Genomic DNA, 13,670 nt, shown 5'->3' on the forward strand with positions numbered 1-13,670 from the left:
GCCGCCCGCTCCCCTCCTTCCCGGCCTGCCCGGCGCCGCCGGCCCCCGGCCCCCTCCCCCGGCCGGGCTGCGCGTGCGCGGCGGCCCCGCTGCCATCCGGGTCCCTCGGTGCGGTGCAGCAGGTCGGTAGGCGGGAAATGGCGACTGGCTGCTGAGCGGCTGCGGAGCGCCGAGCCCCGGCGGCGGTGTAAACACAGCGGCGCCCGCACGGCCCGGCCCGGCTCGGCACGCCGCGGCCCGGCCCGGCACGGCCCGTCCGGCCGCCGGGGGCCCGGCCACCGGGGGCCCGCCTCCCCGGCACCCCGCGCCCGCAGGTAAGCGAGGCGGCGGCTCCGGCAGCGCGGGGTCCCAGCCCGGGATAAGGGGGGGGGAGGAAGCGGGGTGCGGCCGCCGGGGGGGAGCCCCCCGCGCCCCTCGCTCCCCCCGCTCCCCCCGCGCCCCCCGCTCCCCGCCCGGCCGCGTCCCCCCGCGCCCCCTCCCCTCCGCCCGTCCCTGCCCGGCGGCCGAGGCCAGCCCCGCAGCCGGGGCTCAGCCGGCCCGGCCCGGCCGCCGCGCTCGGGGGGCGGTCGGGGGGCGGCTGTCAGCCCCGCGCCGCGCCCCCCCCGCCCCTTCCAGGCCGAGGCCTGCGGGGTGCCCGCCCCGCCCGGCCGCCGCGGGGCTCGTCCCGGGCCGGGCCGGGGGCGGGTGCCGGGCTCCCGGCGGTAACTCGGAGCCCCGGGGGGCAGCGCGCCCCGTGCCGCCCCGCGCCCGGGGTGCGGAGCTCGGGCCGCGGCGCTGGGGGCCGGTGGCGGCGTCCCCCCGGCGCGTCCCGTCCCGGGGCTGCCCGGCGCCGCCGCGGTCGTGGCGCTCGCCCCGAGCCCGTTGTTTCCCGGCAGCGCTGCTCCCGGTGCTCCTTCTGCGCGGGGGGCGCTTCGGAAAGTGGTTCCGAGGTGCTGTGGGCTGACCCGGCCGCTCGCGATAAGTTTCCGCCGTTACAACGCGATGGTCCGCGAAGAGCTCTGCGCGTAGCTAGTGCTCCGGCGCCTTGGGCGAGTCGCAGCCTCTTTTGCCATTTCTCCATCGGTAAAGTGGGGATAATAATACCTCGGAGAGTTGTTACAAGAAGTAGTTAATGTTTGTAGAGGGCTTAAAAGACCTAAGTGTTATTAATTAAGCCCCATGACACATTAAGGTAAGAGTTAGTGAATCAGGTTTACACATGGATGAACCGAGGCAGGAAGAGATTATGATTTAGCTGGAGTAACGTATTGGATCTGTGACAATAACAGAAAACAAGTTGTAACTGCTTCGCGCTGTAGGCACGAGTGAACAGTTCTGTGTAACAGATACGCTTCCAAGATGATTTCCCCTCCCTCCGTTCCCCCACCACCACCCCAAACCCGAGCTTTTCTACCTCAGTTTCGCCTGTGTGACTTCCAGTTGAGTGGATAGCTCCAAGGACACTTGTGGCTTGCCCACTTAAAAGTGTTTCAGCAGTTTTCATAACAAGATATATGTTCTAGGATGCAAGCCAAATCCAGGCTTGAATTCCATAAAACATTCTCCACTTTTCCCCTGAAAACATTGTGTGGAACTTAGTTAAGACTTGATCCTGTTCCAGTCAGCGGAGTATGCGCTGAAGCTGACATTCCTGTTTCATCTGAGAAAGTTCCTTCGTTAAAGAAAAAATTCTGCTGTCATTCTGTCCCGCAGATTTCACGTTAGAGTTAGATCATTTTCTTCTAGCGATGTAAACATTCCACATATGCTGGAACTGCACATGCATTTTCATAATTTAAAGGTAATTTTCCATCTCCAGACTTCCACGGCGAGCGTTGGTAGCTTCCTTCCCCGGTGCTGATTCCCCGGCAGACTGACATGACACTGCTGCAGGCTGAATAGCATCGAGTGATTAAAACTGCCACCGAATCCAAAAGGAAAGTTAGTCTCCGTCTTACAGAGTTTTTCCATACTGTATTGGCATTTGTTGTCTTTGATCACTTGTAATGCTGGTGAGGTTGACACCAACAAAAATACTATTTCCAGAAGACTAACAATCACTTTTTCCTTTTCTGACAGTTTTCTATGCAAATATCTCATTCCTGTGGAGGAAACTTTTTCATAGGTGTAAGCGGAGTAATAGCTTGGAGTTCCTGCGCATTTTTGTTAGGAACTAATACTGGAAGTCAAACTATTTTGGCAAGAGCTCTCAAGAGAAGGCAAAACAGCATGCATCGAGTAGGATTGGAATTTGGCAGAAATTTAAAATTAATGTGCGTTTCTAGACATCTGTATTCTCTGACAGAAGCTCGAGACTTCTCGTCCTTTAGAAGGGATAACTGGAAGTTCCAGAACGTCTTCAGGATGGATTCAAGTTCACAACCGAAGAGCTGGAGTCAGTGTAGCTGTTTAACTCTGAAGCTGCCTTTTCCAGTATCTGGGGTCCCGGCTCTTCCCTCTTCAAACCCTGTACAAGCTCTTACCCATCCGTGCGTTTTCAGCCTGGTCTCCCTAGGGGAGCCAATTCCTAGGGACTGCAGCTTTTGGACCTTGCTCGCGTCAGCCCAGGAGTACCCCACAGCCACAGGCTGCCGCCCCCATGCTCCCCCCCAGCTCCCTCCTTATTCCCCACTTTCTCAGGAGCATTCCTCTCAGCAATCCTCCTTTCCCTTCTGATTCATCGCCCTGAGTGGGTCAGATACGATGCTTCTTACTCTTATTAGTCCAGGAAGTAAAGGACCAAGTCTGAACGAAATTCTTCCCTTTTGCTAGCAGCCTGCATTACCGCTACAGCGTTGGCACCAATCTCTTGTAAATTTTTGGTGGAAGATTGTTTTCATCTATTGCATGTGAAGAGCTCATCTGATGTTTATCCATCCCAGTGAGGTCTTCAGAAAAAGCAAACGTGCACCATAAGCGCAGAGTTGATTAATCAAATTCATGACGACTTACAGTTTTTAGGGGCAGAGTGAATTGAATCATGCTGCTCTGATCCTGCAAAGGAGCAGTAAGCTCTTTACAAGCTGGTTTAAGAGGAGTAGCCATCTAATTCACGTCGGTTCTGACAGTGTCAGCCCTACGGAGTGCTTTAACCACAGGTTAAGTTGCTCAAGTGCGGTGTCAGTTGCAGTGCAGTGCATCGCCTCTGACTGCTCGGAGGAGAACTTCGCACACAGCTACTTGTCAGTGCGCCAGCCTAACGTGCTGTTTACATGGTGAGTTGCCTAGATAGCGATTATTTATTATTTTAGAAAAATATTTTACATTCACAGATGAAGACATATTCAATAATACTTGAAAAATCAACTATGAAATCATCCACACCTAAAGCAATCAGAGGCTGGGTAGTAGTTTCCCAGTTGGCAATCTTAACTTTTTCGAAATAGATTACTTCCTAATCAGATCAGTTCCAATAATTACTTTGATTGAAGTCCTCTTAGCTATGGAAAATAAGAAATTTTTTCATCTTACCTCATGTTCCTGGGAAATGCTTGTCAGGACAGTCTGGTGTAGGAAAACACTGGGTTGAGTATCGGGAAAGCTGAAGTGTATTTGCACCTCTGCCGGGCACGTGCTCCGACACATGTCCTTTGTTGCCTCAGTTTCCCTACCTGATGCTTTAGAATTTATGGTGCTGGGCCCTGCGGACAGCCCGATGGGAAGCAGATACGCAGCTGCTGGTGGGCAGAACTAAGGCGGCAGCCACATCGATCTCTGCTGTAGGGTGACAAAAAGACGCAGCTCCCCACGGGGAAAGCTTTATGAGAGTTGAGCCCCTTCCGTTGCGTTTGTATGCATCGAGCTGGCAGAACCCTAAAGGCAGCGCTGGGAAGCCGCCCGTCTGATACCTTAGGTCTAAGGAGGGTCCTCTGTCCGCTGAGTGGCGTGATGCTGAAGGTGCTTGTCAGAGACGACAGGAGCTGAAGTTACCCCTAGTAGTCCAGACACCCTTCTGAATCCGGAATTTCTATTTGTTGGGTGAGGAATAGAGTTAGAAGGCATAAAACACTTCATAGTTTCGAGTATAAAAATACTGCATCGGTGTGACTTCAAGGTAAGCATTATGGTGAAAATAGCTTTAACTAAAAGGAGCTGCTAACTCCAGAGCATCTGGAAACTAAGCTCTGTATACTTGCTTAAAGTAGCACAGCGCTGAAGTACGTATCCTGCTGTTTGTTGCCGGCATACAAAGTGTGAGGAGCAGCAGAAAAATACACAGCTAAACCATTTGGACTGGGATTTACCTGTGTGTGCAAACACGTGCGGTGACAGCGCAGCAGGCGTGTCGTTATCAGCAGAGAAAGGCTAAGAGAGTGAGACCGCAGGGCACGTGAGCGTTCTGGAAGCCTCACGTGAGAGAAAAGGGACCTGCCCTTATTTAGGGTACGTTTAAGAAGAGGTGATTTAAGTTAGTAAATGAACGGGAACCCGCATCAAATCAGAGCGGTCGTCCTCAGCAGTTCAGCGTTCGCTGTACTGATTCAGTCTAAATCGTAACTCGGTTTACTTTAGGCCATTCTAAATGATGATTGCTTTGATTCATCCTGTATTTTAGGAGGTGCTAATTAGAGGCAGGTAGGTAATTCAATCTCAGGATTAGCCTATACCACAAGGACTTCCCTGGCGCGGCGACAGCGGCCTCGTTAGTGGTAAAACCCCTGCACAAAGGGGTTCCCTGTGCCAGCACGAGTCGCGCTGCGCTCGCCGTGCTTTGGCTGGGTTTGATGACACAAGATGAGCATTTCCCCCCCAAAATACTGCATCGGTGTAACGTCAAGGTAAGCTCTCACATCTCCGACAGCCTCGCCGCCCTGGCGGACACCAGCCAGTGTTGGTTAGGCACCACCAGCGCGGATTTCCCTGGCTCGAGGGGCGCGCGGTACCTCCTGCCCGGCGGGCGGCCGCGGTGCTGCCCCGTGGGACCCTGCCTCGTCCACCACCGCTGCCTCTGGGCTTCCCCTTCTGCAGCGTTCCTCTCAGGGCGCGTGTTTTTGAAGTATTTGCTATTTCAGGAAGGAGTGGGCTGACTTGAGGCGGCAGAGCTGCGTTCTGTGTTTTCTTTTGCCTTCTCTGCGTTTTCCAGGCCCTTTTCACACAAGCTAACCCAGCGTCTGTCCCCGCTTTCCAGGACCCTCTCGTTTCCCAGGGGAGCTCGTCCAGGTACGGCAGCTCCAGAGCCCAGGGCCTGGGGGGCTGCTGCCTGTCCGGGGTGGGCCTGGCGGCGTTCACGAGGATCTGCTGGATTTGGAGATAGAGGGGGTGAGGGAAGGCCGAGTGCTGGTGGTAGTTACACGGGCAGCAGTTAGCGCTGCTTCCGTCTTTGCCAAAGTATAGCACGCCTGAAGCGTTCAGGTTTGTCTTCTGAGGACCAAAAGTGCACAAGAAGGAGGTAACTTATAAATAGCAGAGAGAGCTGAGAACAGGAACTTGCAGGCTTTGTGTGTGCTGGGTTTAAATACGGTGTATTTGATTGAGTTACCTAGCCCAGTCTGTTTGACACCTTCTTAAACTCTTGTCAAGAGCAAGCAGTTGTAATTAAATCAATTTAAGGACGGTTGGAAGAGCTTGTTTATTTCGCTTATCAAGGCAGAATCTATGAACATTACAGAAGAAAACAAGCAAGTTAGTGGAATCGCGATACTTTTTAATTTATATGTTCTTAAAAATACAGATTTTGGAGACTCGAGTGTAGCTGAAGTGATATTCTTAAACAACTGTAATCGCTGTATTTGGAGCTCCTTACTTGTGTGGTGCCCAGGGGCCAGAAAGCTCGGGAGCGCTCTTAAGAAAAGGTCTTGGAGAGCTCAGCTGGAGAAGGGAGCTGCGTGGGTATGGCTCAGGTGAAGAGGTGCCATGCTTAATTGGTGTGCTTAATTATCCTGTTGGATTTATTTGAAGATAATTTTCTGGTGATAGTAGATTGGTTTATTATATATCTGGAAAATGTTTGATAATGTTCGCTCTCAAAGATTAATAGTTAATATAAAAACGTCCGGAGGCAATTAACATAGTAGGGTTCCAACCCATAAAGTAGTTCAAGAGCAGAAGATAAACGTTTGTCATCAGTGATCCGTGCTTTCAAAGTTAAAAAGTTATTTCGCGAAGATTGCTCTCTGCTCTGTCTCCTCTCTATGTATTTTCTGTTCCCCTTTTTCTGCATTTTGGGTGCTGTGAGGTCAGAGAGGTGTGCGCAGCTCTCCCCACGCTCTTCACTTTGTCGCTGGCAGCTCGAGAAGCTCTGTGCCCGCGTTTGCAGGCAGATGATGTTTTGTCAGAATTTCTGGGGTACGGGGCTCTTTCTTCGAGGGTTTAGTTTTATTTTTAAAATGGAGTGACCGTGCTGATAAACCCGCTGCCGTTGTTTCAGCTTACTCAGCGTTGTCAGCCTTCGTTCGGGCAGTCAGGCAGCGTGGAGCAGCAGCAGCGGACCTGTAGGGTGAACTTGTTGATGCTGAGCCCTTGGCGTGCAGGTGTCCGTGGAAGAAGGGACAGATCTGAAGCAAACAGTCCGTAAAGGGACGAGGGCGAGAGCCTTCAGTGAGCCGTCACGGAATGGGAGCAGATGGAGTAAAATCTGAACGAAAGTTCCTGAGCGGCTGGCAGGTGCCTTTTTGCCTTTTCCCCCCGTGCCTGGGTTCCGTAGCCTGGCTCTGCGCTTCTCCCCGTGGCTACACCGACACCGCTCAGCTGCTGCTGTGCAAAGGCTGCCGAGTGAACTCGGCTCGCGACAGGTGGTTGTTTAAACTCATCTGGCCGGTCTTGCTTCTCCTCTGTGTCCAAGGGGAGTTCAAGAAGCTAAATTCTGTTTTATGAAATATATGAGTGGCAAGGATGAGGAGAAGACTATATATTTTTTTCTACTTAGAAGCCCAGTTTTTAAAATACTACTCTGTGAGAGTTTTTGGTCCACTGCAGTGTTCAGGGACAAAAGATGCTGACCATTTGCATGAATAGAGTGCCTGCTTTTTTATATATATATAGTCTTTAAATTATTTCTGAGTTGTGTTGCCATACTGTAAGTGCAACAAATGAGGATCCTTCCTGAAAAGGGTAATCACAAGCACGAGCTAAAGTAATCCATCTGGCTGGCTGTTACTTGAACAGCAGGATGCGTGAGGTCTGCTTTCCCACAGCCGTGCATCCTTTCAAGCCTCGCAGCTCCGTCGCGCTTCCAGACCCTGCACCCGCAGCGCTCCGGGCGTCCCCAGCGCTGCCTCCGCGGCGGGGCTTGCGGTGTCCCTGCTGAATCCTCCTGGTCAGAGGCGGGCTGGGGAAGCAGGCAAGGCTGTGTGTGCGCGGCCAGGATGGACGGGGGTAAGGGCTGGGCTGCGGCTCGCTTTCGCTCACCGCTAGGAGGGTCTGGCTTACCCACAGGGCTTCAGGTGTTCAGGAGACTTGTAGGAACTTGGTCTGTCTGAAATTTCCCCCCCCCGTCAAATCAGGCTGAAGGTGGTGAGCGGGTTACCAGGGGAGGACTGATGGACACGCAGTTGGATAAGCTTTATTTTCCCTGGGAACCAGGCTGTAAAAAGATCTACAAGCATATTAGAAACAAGCTTCCCGGCGTTTGTGCTACAGAATGCAGCCCTTCAGAGAGTACAATAAGCAAATGAAACCCTGACATAAAGCACTGGTGCTTTAAAAATTTGCAACCGAATGGTGTCTGTTCCAGTAACTTGCCGTAAAATAAAAGGACAATTTTAAACCTGAATCACTGAAGGAATTGCATCAAGGAAGCAGCCCCGCAGTCGGTGCTGGAGCGGCCGGGGCTGCGGTTCCCCAGCAGCCTACAACATACAGCGGTCCCTCCGGTGCTGCTGACCGGGGCCACGCCAGTGAGCGAAGTGGGCCGGGACGGGTCCTGTGGTCTGGTGAGCAAGCGGAGTGGCACCGGTCGCATCCTCCCAGCTCAGCTCCCTTCCTCCGAGACAGGGTGGCCTCCGTGTTGGGGACAGCCTCGCCTGTGCCCTGCTCCGAGCACCACCGGGGCAGAGCCGTGCCTTGGCACCCTCGGTGGCTGTGCCAGGGCACGCCGACAGCTACGCGGCTGGGTGTTTGATGGTTGTAGGTGGGTGATCGTGGAGCGCTGCTTTAACCCCGGCGCTTGCTGGTTTACTGCCGTGGCTGTCCTTTCCCCTGCCAGGAGCCGTATGTTTGTATTCCAGCCCCTGTTGGTGTGATTCCGTGTCGAAGCCTTTCGGTTTAGCAAGCCGGCCTCAAAATTCGGCTAAAGGGAGGGTTCGCCGGGTACCAGCGCTGCCCCGGGGAGGGCGCAGGAGCGTGACAGCGAGGGGGTCGGCTGCAGCAAAGTGTGGCACGCGGGTGGGAGCGAGCTGCGCCGGCAGAAGGGAGGCTGCAGCTCCCTGGGCCGGCTGCTCCGCAAAAACTTGGGGCTGGAGACTGCCTGCTGGAGGGCAACGGGCAGCGGGGGGATGAACAGCGCGGGCGACATCGCCCCTGCCTTCACCTGGCCTTGCTGCTGGAGGAAACGGCCTGCCTGTTCTCCTCACCCCCCTTCGGTCGCAATGCGCAGTGAAAAAGTACCTGCCGGGCTGGAAGGGACGTGGAGGGAGGAGGTGTGGAAACGAGGAAGTATGCCTTTCGTTTTCATTAAAACGTTTATAAATAGCAAGAATATTCGTCCGTGATTTCGCTAAGTTGTTTCTTCAGGTGAGAAGTAACGTGCGCTTTGTTATAAGTACAGAAGGCACACGTTAATTTACATTAAATATGGTGTTAAATTAGCTCTCCTCAGTATCTGGAAGTTCTCCCAAATTCTGGTGTAACGTAACTGCTCTGTAATACCGTGAACCAACCTGTGCCCAGGAGAGCGGCATTGCTCGGGGAGGGGACGGGGACATCTCTCACTCTGCTGGCTTCCGACGAGGGGCTGGATTTACTCCCAGTGCCGCGGGACGATTGGAAAAAGATCCAACAGCCATTTAAGCTCAGAGCTGATACCGGCGCTTTTCGCAGATTTCTCTATTTTAAAACACATAGATGCGGATTTCTGGAAGAAGGGGCGAGATTAGCGGGCTTCAGCTGCCTCTACTCGTTCACATTTCCTAGCGCAGCGCGTGAATCTGCGCCCCGCGTTAAAGATGTGCAGCTTCCCTTTTCTCTGACTTTCAAGCTGCCAGGCGTCCTGAAATGCTAGCCGATTGTGCGTGCTTGTTCTTCCGAGGGCAAGCCTGCACTGTACAGAGCCACAGCAGCAGCCCTGGTAGTTCCGCAGCTCCTGCCTCGTGTTTGCAGACACAAACTTTGCAAAGTGAGGCGCTAGGCAAACAGGATCTTCTCTCAGCGGAGCGATTCTCTGTTTGTTTGCAGAGCCGTACCTGCTACTTTGCAGCCATAAAGTTATTATTTCATTCCGTCTCACGCATTTCAAAGTGGCAGAGATACCTTAGACCAAAGCGGAGGTAATTAGATTGTGAAGTAAATAAGTGAAATTTGGGGTGGAACCAAGGAAGAACGGAAACGTTATAGTGTGCTCGAAGATCAATCTTTGCTTACAAAACTTGTGTTGTTGTGCTAAATTGTGGTTATTATGCTTTGCAGTATCGGCACGTTGTTCAGAAACCTCATTTAACTTTCCACTGAACAGCCAGTGATTTTTCTCTTGTGGATTTTTCACCCAGAACAAAACAGGAAAAAAAACAAAACAAAACACGTTTAAATGAAAGAAAACAGTAAATGTAAAATAGCCTCACTGCCATGGGGTCAGGCAGGTCCCTGAAACTGATCTCAAGAAAGTTTGTGGAAGTGAACGAGATTCAAGCTCGTAATGTCTCTGTTGCACGTTTTTAAAGTTAAACATAATGTCACTCGAGAATTAGTAAAGCTCTTATTTTCCTATTAATTTTAATCTAGGTACATGTATAAATGAGCAAATGAATCTCACTGATTGAAATGAGTAAGAATAAAGTTTTCCATTTAGGAATAGGGCAGTGGGCTATGAAAAAATCAGATTTAAATCAGCATGTTTATGTCATGGAGAGTGTTTAGTTTTAGATCTGCACGGGCAGTATCTGGTCAAAAAAACTCGATTGTGATGGCATTTTCCCCCTTTGTAACAACGTTGGTGGATTTTTTTTATTTTTTCATCAGGAAAGCCAAGTGCAAAAAGAGCATAATAGCAGCTCCTGCAAGGTAGAGAGCAGAATTTAAACTATTTGGAAAGGTTTTGAATTTATAGTGCACCAAGGAAGATGTTTTCCAGGGAAATAAGAATCATATTATCATTTAAAGAGTTTTTATCCTCCAATACAAAGAGTCTGAAATAGCCTGCTGTTTTTAAGGCCAAAGGAGCAGCCAAAAACTTTATCTAGCCTTTTAAAAGATAGCAACCTGACAAAGCCCTGTGGAATACGTGATTGCGGTGCTGATCCCACAGAAAGATTAAGGGGAAGCAGAGCAAGTTTAGGTTTTCAGGTGCAGTTAACAAAATTCATCTCTGCACACCTTGCAGAAACTGTCAGCTTCTCGTAACAAGTGCAGGAGTTACTCCGTGGCTTCCACAGCCTGACACAGATTTGCTTAGGCTTATTAATCTTCTGGAGTTGGTGTTGTTTGCTCGTTTGTTGTTTCTTCCGTTTTTTTTTTTTAATTAAGAAAGCCAACTAATACAAGATGAATGATTTAAAAAAAAAAAGAAAAAGCAACCCATGAAGATGTTTTTGTGGTCAGAGCTTATCACACCATCCTGGCAGGTCTGCTGAGGAAGCGTTCAGCAACCTGTCCGTACCGGGGGTTGGAACAAGAGGGAGACGACTTCCAAAAATAGTCTCCCCGTGAGCCTGGCAGCGTGGATTAAATGTCTAGGGAGCCTGATTTGTCCCAAGACAGCTGGCCCGTCCCCGAACCTCAGCAGGAACAGTGCTGGTTCTAGCGGGATCTGTTTGCCGCTTGTGTAACGCTCAAGTACTGCACGCTTTTCTTTCAAAACTTCTCAGCTGTTGGTGAGCTCCGCGGTACCTAAAGGCGACTGATGTAAAATCCTTGTCTTGGCAGCACCAGAGATCCTGAGTAATATCTTGCTGCTGCAACAGAGCTTGGGCTCTGTTCTGAGCTCAGCTGTTCTACGGTTGACCCAGCTCTCCATTTTTCTTTGTTGGTTAGGGGTCTGACCCAAACTGAAAAGGCTGAATTAATTACAAGCGTGTACCCTCAGTCACAGAGAGAAAAATATCTTGGCCAGGAGGGAATAAACTTTCAGTTCCAAATGCACGTAGCATAATCAAAACAAAGCCTCGCTAGCAGAGCAATGGCAAAACAATGGTGCCTGGAAGTATGATTGCTACAGCAGAAAAATAAAGTAACAGAAAATTTATTTTCTGTTAGGGCCAATTACAAAAAGCCTTCCTCATCTTGTTTGGCAACATCTTTATATAAAAATGTTTCTTCTAGGGGAGGCGCTTAAGCCTTGGGAGAGCAGAGCTCCGTAGGTGAGCCCCAGGCGGACGTACTGGGGGATCACGGTTAAACAAGGGGACTGAAACCCGGGGATTTCAGCTGTGGTTTTGTTCAGGTTATGGAGGCGTTTTGTTCTGAGATACAGGGGAGAAGTAAAGGGGGGTTCGGAGAACTGGGAGAACTGAGGGGCACCACCTGCATTGTGCCTTTGGTAGTTGTAATTCCTAACTGAGATCTTGGCGGAACTGGTGGTTTCTGTGCACATTTATCCAGACTTCATAGCCACGCTCCGACATTTGGGTAGTATGTATTGTGTGTGTTGCTGGTTTTATAGGCCATTTGTCTTGCTTTGCTCCTGCCCGCGCTGTCCTAGCACCATCCAGCCTTCTTCAGCCGCGGCTTCCTAGTTGGTGGCTGTCTCTCCGGGAGGCGGTGGTGGAAACACGCTTGAAGATTTGTGAAGAGTGACGATACAACACAGGACGCTGTAAAATACAAAGTACATCAGCTGGAACACGATGAAATCGCTGTGATTTCCTAGGGAAGGAGGATAAGTTGGTCAAAGAAAGGCCGGGAGTCGTTGAGGGGGGAAAAGTCTCAACACCTTTGAGCTAACACAGAGCATTTCCTTCGGGTTTGTGAAGCGCTCTGGGGCCTGTCTGGGTGAAGGACTCTGTAAGTCCTTCTGCTCGACTTTGCTGCGAGTCCAGACAGGTGTGCGTGACACGCGGGTTGCCATTTGTCCCGTTTCTCGCTCGCAGGCTGCATGCCGTCCCTGTTTCCCTGCTTCCCTACCCTCGTGGCTCAGGCGCCTTTGCAGGGTGCCGTAGGATCTCGCGTTTCTGGAGAGCATCGCTAGTCCCACGCGAATGGACCTCGGCCAGCGCAGTGAACGCATCTTCTCCTTGGGATCGTTCTTCTTGAAACCCGGGTCACATCGCAGCGATGCAGTATGCTGATGAAACGCGACTGGTATCGGATGTTTAAAAGGAAACTGGAGAAAACGGTTGTTCTTGGTTCCTTTCTGTGGACCCGCCTGCCGTAATCCAGCCTGTGCGTCCAGAAGCATGTGAATGAAACCGAGACGTTTGCTCAGCAGAGAGGTCTGGGTTAGCTGAGCTGCTGGCACTGAACCGTCCGCGGGCAGGTCGCAACCGCCAGCCCAGGCATCGGGCGTCGCAGAAAGCTGTTAAATTTGGGGACGGGTCGCAGCTTCGTGCGCGTCTACCTGTGACATATGCGGCATGGGCTGGATTCTTGCTTAAAACCTGAAAGTGTGAAGGGGTGGTGCTGCCTTCTTGGCTTTGGGTGAACTCTTTCAAGGGATGGGTGGAAGTAATGCAGGACGAGTGCTGTGGTTGTTGCGATCAAACGCATCCCCCAACATTTTTCAGTGTGCTTCGTTTTGCTGCATGAATTTTTCATGCTCTGTGGTCATCATCTCCATGCTGGCAAAAACAAATGTACGGGCAGTTACGTGGAGAGAAGGGAACTTTTTTTTTTTTGGCTTCCTTTTGTCTCTTGGATTGTGGTTGTGCTCGACTCTGCCACCATACGCTGCGTCCACACCAGGAGCTAATCCAATCTGTAGCAGCAGACGCTCTGTTGTGTAAAAATTGTTTCGGATCCCAATGGCAGGAGCTTCGTCCCTGCCTCGTCCCTTGCTGCTGCTGGGCTGCGGGGTGCAGCGGGCAGCGGCTGGGGGCCAGGCCTCACCTCCTGGTGCCGCGGGAGCCCATGGGGTAGGGTAAGTGGAGTAACTCGTAGAGAAGCCCTTCGCCTAACGTGTGCCTGTCACTCACCGAGCTGCGTTCCCGACGCGTGCCTGGCTGTCCTAATCCCCCAGAGCCCTTCCGGCAGCCAGGCTGGGAATATGCAGCTTTCGGTGGGGGCAGCTCGGCGGGCTTGCCGAGTGCCAAATTAAACGTAGGAATCGTTCAACGCTATAATTCTGAATTTTCCTGTCAGTCGTATCTTCCTATTGTTGATTGCTATTGTTCTTTTACCGTCTTAAACCCTTTCCTGTATCAAAAAACCTTAAACCCTGTAATTACATGTGCTGTACCTAATTTTCTTTCAATAGTTTTGGGGAAAAGTAGTTTTTCAATAGATAAGACCGGAGTACCGCATGCGGGGGGAAAGTCAGCCATCCCCACCTGCAGGAATCATGGAGGTGCGCTGTTACCTGGGTCTCTGGGTCATTCGCAGGAATTTCTGTCCCGTAGGTGCGCGGTGCCTGCGCCTGGAGCAACGCCGTGCGTGCCCCGCTGAGCCCG

General features: G+C 51.6%; 1 protein-coding gene across 1 annotated transcript in view; it reads left to right on the forward strand.

Annotated features, from left to right (window-relative positions):
- Positions 1 to 90: 90 nt before the first annotated feature.
- Positions 91 to 13,670, forward strand: part of CTDSPL2 (CTD small phosphatase like 2) — a 44,086-nt gene continuing 30,506 nt past the window's right edge. The window contains exon 1 of the mRNA XM_067003847.1: positions 91 to 314. The gene's annotated coding sequence lies outside the window, so the exon portion shown is untranslated. The remainder of the gene's footprint in view (positions 315 to 13,670) is intronic.

This window comes from Anser cygnoides, chromosome 11, assembly GCF_040182565.1.
Source record: "Anser cygnoides isolate HZ-2024a breed goose chromosome 11, Taihu_goose_T2T_genome, whole genome shotgun sequence".
Taxonomy (NCBI): domain Eukaryota; kingdom Metazoa; phylum Chordata; class Aves; order Anseriformes; family Anatidae; genus Anser; species Anser cygnoides.